Source organism: Maylandia zebra, linkage group LG1 (genome assembly GCF_041146795.1).
Source record: "Maylandia zebra isolate NMK-2024a linkage group LG1, Mzebra_GT3a, whole genome shotgun sequence".
In the NCBI taxonomy this organism is placed as follows: domain Eukaryota; kingdom Metazoa; phylum Chordata; class Actinopteri; order Cichliformes; family Cichlidae; genus Maylandia; species Maylandia zebra.
Window position 1 is genome coordinate 31,483,410 of NC_135167.1, and position 5,652 is coordinate 31,489,061.

The 5,652-nt window shown below is 42.1% G+C and overlaps 1 long non-coding RNA gene across 1 annotated transcript; it reads right to left on the reverse strand.

The window, feature by feature from the left end:
* Positions 1-3,021: 3,021 nt before the first annotated feature.
* LOC143419467 (uncharacterized) lies at positions 3,022-5,181 on the reverse strand. Its single transcript, XR_013099489.1, has 3 exons — positions 4,813-5,181; positions 4,236-4,556; positions 3,022-4,139 (listed from the first exon to the last, which is right to left on the reverse strand). It is a non-coding gene; the product is annotated as an uncharacterized LOC143419467 (long non-coding RNA).
* Between the last annotated feature and the right edge of the window lie 471 nt (positions 5,182-5,652).

A 5,652-nucleotide genomic window follows, 5' to 3' on the forward strand; every position in this document is an offset into this window, starting at 1 on the left:
ACACACACACACACACACACACACACACACACACACACACACACACACACACACACACACACACACACACACACACACACACACACGTAAATATATACATATATACTGTGGTTAGTTCAGCAGACATGTTGGGTCTGCTTCCTTCCTCTCTAATTTTACACATCAATCAGTGCATGAAGCATTTTTCCTGAGTCAGAGAAGCGAGTTTAGCATTGCAGTATTAAACAAGGCAATGCAGTTGGATTATTGGAGAATTCTACATGGGTTGTGATTGCTTGTAAATTATACGTAACTGGATGATGCTTTACTAAATAAACAGCCTTCCCAAAACTGTCTCTGTTTCATGAGTTTGCATAATTGCCTTCAAATGTGTGTAAAAGACATACAAATTGTGTTTGCTTTCATTATAAAACAAGTCATTCCATGCACGCACAGACATAAGAGTCAGTATTAAGAATGTTGGACAACAAGGGCATCCTTCTTTCATCACAAAACTTGCTCGGTCTCTTTTAATTACAGTTTTTGCTCGTTGCTTGAACACTATAAACCCATGCTTAGACTAAAGTAACACAACTTGAAGCTTTTGTTACCATACCTCAAACACATGTACCCATACCTTAAACAAAAGTGCTGCTTTGCACTCTGGTTGCAATTATGCAACACACTTACTCCTTTATGCAACACACATGGTCCTGCATACTACACTCTATTTCATACATAAGACACTTCGTTCAAAAATGAAATTTCAGGGTGCCATTTGGAAAACACATGTATCCAAAATACAAAACACATCGGGTAATTGCAACCACTCAAATATACACCTGAAGGCACTTACTTGCAAAACTGAACACCAATTAGCCAACCACAAAAAGCCCTCAGTTTAGCCATTTCAAGAACTTTGCAAGCATGGATGGAGGGAGAGCAAGAGGAAGAGGAGGAGGAGGTCAAAGAGGCCATGCACGGACCCATATTTCTGATGATATAAGAGCAACTTTGGTGGACCATGTCATCAACCACGGCCTGACTATGAGGGAAGCTGGGCAGAGAGTCCACCCACATCTAAGCCGCTTCACAGTGGCATCTGTAATAAGAAAATTCCGACTAGAAAACAGGTCTGTCTTCATCTCACTGCCTTCTACTCTACTCAGATGGTTTTCATAGTACTGTTCTACAGTTACCATATCAAGTGTACAGGGTATTGCAGGGTGCTAATGCTCCTTTTGCAGCCAAAGTGGTAGTTTCTGTGAAACATACCATGATTACTTATATTGAAGTACAGTGTTGTACAGTGGATGATACAGTATATACAGTAAAGTACTGTAAGAAAAATAAGCAAACCGATGACAATATGTGGTTGTATTTCTCTAGAATGACTCGAAGACCTTCTGGGGGAGGACGCCAACGCCTGTTCACACAACGGCAGGAACTTGCTGTTGTGGACCTAGTGAGGGCAGACAATGCCATCCGTCTCCACCAGCTACGACGGAAAATACTTGCAGACAGGCGAGTGTTCAGCAACATAGACCATGTGAGCATCACCACCATCAGACGCATCTTGGGAAAACACAGCATCACCATGAAGCAGCTCTACAGAGTCCCATTTGAGAGGAACAGTGACGGGGTCAAAGGACTTCGAGCTGAATATGTACCAATATGCCTTCTGAATGAACAATGGAAATCAAAGACTGCAGTGCTTTATATAAAGTAGACTAGTGTGTTCCCCCTGCTCTGTAAGTGTTTGCATATGATGCAAGTATGTGTCATTTTGTCAACAGAGTTACATTTTGACAAAGGAATGTTAGGTTTTGATAGCAGAGTTTAGGTTTTGAGAGTAGAGTTTCAATTTGGTGCAGATGTGAATGGTATATTTCCCAGTGTTGTGTCATGTTTACTTGTGTTTAGGGTTTTGGCACAATGAGCAAAGTTTTGCAAAATGTGTTCAGGCAACGGGCAAAAACTGTAATAGCAACAGTTTAGGATGTGATTGTTTGGCAGGGTGCTCAAATCAATTAACTGAGGCTAAGTCCTTGATAAAGAATGTGTACACATTTCTTTGGGTGGTATAGACAGGTTAATTTTACTTCCAGCTGAGCCAAATTAATTCAAATGAAATGAAATGATTGCTATCTAAATTGAGGCCATTTTTTTTTAGTGGCTAAACTGAAATTTTTTTTTTCCAAGTTAACTTGCAGGAAATGAGTTTAACCTACAAGCCAGGCCTGTTGTAATAACTCAAATCAGTGCCTTCTTATCAGATGAGCCTTCTACAACAGGTTAATCGCCAGTGGTGAATTACGCTAAAGTCCTGTTATTGTTATTTAGCACAGTCATTGACCACAGGGTTGGAAAGACAAAATCAGAGCAGATGTGTCAGGACCAAATACAAATATTTACATACTTCCAAGGTGAAAATATGTGTTCACTCCTTCTGTATTTCACAAAGACATCATATTTATTTCTAGTGGTAAATGGTTAATGGACTGCATTCAAGGACATGTGAGGTGCTTGTCTTCTATCAGGAGCAATTTGCAGTTCAGCATCTTGTCCAAGAGCACTTCAGTGTTGACAGGAGGCGTAGGGTGATTGAACTACCCTCTGATTAGTGAACAATACACTCTACCACTTGAGGTCTTGATCTGGGACTTTTCAGTATTTAATTAATTTCACTTCTGAATTGGACACTCAGCTTTGCACCCTTGAAAAACCCTTAGCTAGCCAGGCCCCTGTTGCCGGTGCAGCCGAAGGCAGTGTAGTGGTACACTAGACCAGCGGTCCCCAACCCCCGGGCCTCGGACCGGTACCGGTCCGTGAGTTGTTTGGGGAGAGTTGAGGCTCAGGTGTGAAATGTATGGTTTTCAGGGTTTTTATCGGTTTTCAGCATTATTTTGTTATCGTTTTGATCGTTTACTCGGTTTTCCTGGGTCTTTTCACGTGCGTTATGAATAAATTTTCTTTTTTTCGGTACCGGTACTAGTTTTATTTTGTTGTATTTATCCGTGACACATTACAGTTTTTGCCCGTTGCCTGAACACATTTTGCAAAACTTTGCTCATTGTGCCAAAACCCTAAACACAAGTAAACATGACACAACACTGGGAAATATACCATTCACATCTGCACCAAATTGAAACTCTACTCTCAAAACCTAAACTCTGCTATCAAAACCTAACATTCCTTTGTCAAAATGTAACTCTGTTGACAAAATGACACATACTTGCATCATATGCAAACACTTACAGAGCAGGAGGAACACACTAGTCTACTTTATATAAAGGACTGCAGTCTTTGATTTCCATTGTTCATTCAGAAGGCATATTTTCAGGAGACACATTTGCAAACAACCAAAAAAGCAAATAGGCCTACTCAATATTGTACATTGCAGTACCATGAATTCAGATAAAGCAAAAAAAACAAAAAAAAAAAACAACCCATAATACAGTAATAGAAAAAACACTATACTGTAAACAAAAAATCATGACAATTGTGCATACGTGGGCTCATGGATCCCGCCGTCTGTTGGGGTCTGGCCACAGGACCTCATCAACATCGCAAGCAATGTCTTCTCCCGCTAGGCACCGGGGAAAATATCCTCTTCCATGTCAAAACCATCCATGGATTGCTGTCACCTGAATGTCGCCGCAGGCCTGTTCCATTGCCTGCAGAAGAGGCATGCAGGCATGTAGTTGGCGGTCATATACACGCCATCTCCAAGCCGAAAAAAATTCCTCTATAGGGTTTAAAAATGGTGAGTAAGGGGGCAAGCATACCACTTCAAGTTGACTGTGGTTGGAGAACCAGGCCTGGACCAGAGCAGCCCGATGGAAACTGACATTATCCCATATCACCACAAACCTGGGCTGATCTGGTCTATTCTGTACAACTATATCATGGAGATCTAGAAATGTGAGTATATGTTGGCTATTGTATGGACCTAGTTTTGCATGATGATGCAGAAGCCGTCGAAGGCTTATGGCGGCACACAATGTGATATTTCCCCCGCGCTGCCCTGGAACGTGCACAATTGCCCTTTGGCCAATTACATTACGACCCCGTCGTCTTGTTTTGCACAGGTCGAATCCAGCTTCATCAATGAAAATGAATTCATGAGGCTGTGCAGCTCCATCCATGGCCAAGATTCTCTGTAAAAAAAAAAAAAAAAAAAAAAAAAAAAGAGAGAACATATTACTGTACTACAGTGCTACACATACAGAACCCTCACCCCATCACACGGGTACCTGTGTAGCTCTCAGAATGTATTCATGTGGTACTGATATGGTACATATTCAGCTCGAAGTCCTTTGACCCTGTCACTGTTCCTCTCAAATGGGACTCTGTAGAGCTGCTTCATGGTGATGCTGTGTTTTCCCAAGATGCGTCTGATGGTGGTGATGCTCACATGGTTTATGTTGTTGAACACTTGCCTGTCTGCAAGTATTTGCTTTCGTAGCTGGTGGAGACGGATAGCATTGTCTGCCCTCACTAGGTCCACAACGGCAAGTTCCTGCCGTTGTGTGAACAGGCGTTGGCGTCCTCCCCCAGAAGGTCTTCGAGTCATTCTAGAGAAATACAACCACATATTGTCATTGGTTTGCTTATTTTTCTTACAGTACTTTACTGTATATACTGTATCATCCACTGTACAACACTGTACTTCAATATAAGTAATCATGGTATGTTTCACAGAAACTACCACTTTGGCTGCAAAAGGAGCATTAGCACCCTGCAATACCCTGTACACTTGATATGGTAACTGTAGAACAGTACTATGAAAACCATCTGAGTAGAGTAGAAGGCAGTGAGATGAAGACAGACCTGTTTTCTAGTCGGAATTTTCTTATTACAGATGCCACTGTGAAACGGCTTAGATGTGGGTGGACTCTCTGCCCAGCTTCCCTCATAGTCAGGCCGTGGTTGATGACATGGTCCACCAAAGTTGCTCTTATATCATCAGAAATATGGGTCCGTGCATGGCCTCTTTGACCTCCTCCTCCTCTTCCTCTTGCTCTCCCTCCATCCATGCTTGCAAAGTTCTTGAAATGGCTAAACTGAGGGCTTTTTGTGGTTGGCTAATTGGTGTTCAGTTTTGCAAGTAAGTGCCTTCAGGTGTATATTTGAGTGGTTGCAATTACCCGATGTGTTTTGTATTTTGGATACATGTGTTTTCCAAATGGCACCCTGAAATTTCATTTTTGAATGAAGTGTCTTATGTATGAAATAGAGTGTAGTATGCAGGACCATGTGTGTTGCATAAAGGAGTAAGTGTGTTGCATAATTGCAACCAGAGTGCAAAGCAGCACTTTTGTTTAAGGTATGGGTACATGTGTTTGAGGTATGGTAACAAAAGCTTCAAGTTGTGTTACTTTAGTATAAGCATGGGTTTATAGTGTTCAAGCAACGAGCAAAAACTGTAAAGGCCGGTCCGTGAAAATATTGTCGGGAATAAACCGGTCCGTGGCGCAAAAAAGGTTGGAGACCGCTGCACTAGACTGTCTTGAGAAGCCGGGAAAACAGGATGGCTGGGTGACCGTGAGGAGGAAGCATAGTCCTAAACAGAAGCCCCTGGTACACCACCAACCTGTTCATGTGTCTAACCACTTTTCCCCACTCAGCGACACACCTGCTGGGGATCACACTCTGGGAATTGGTGATTCT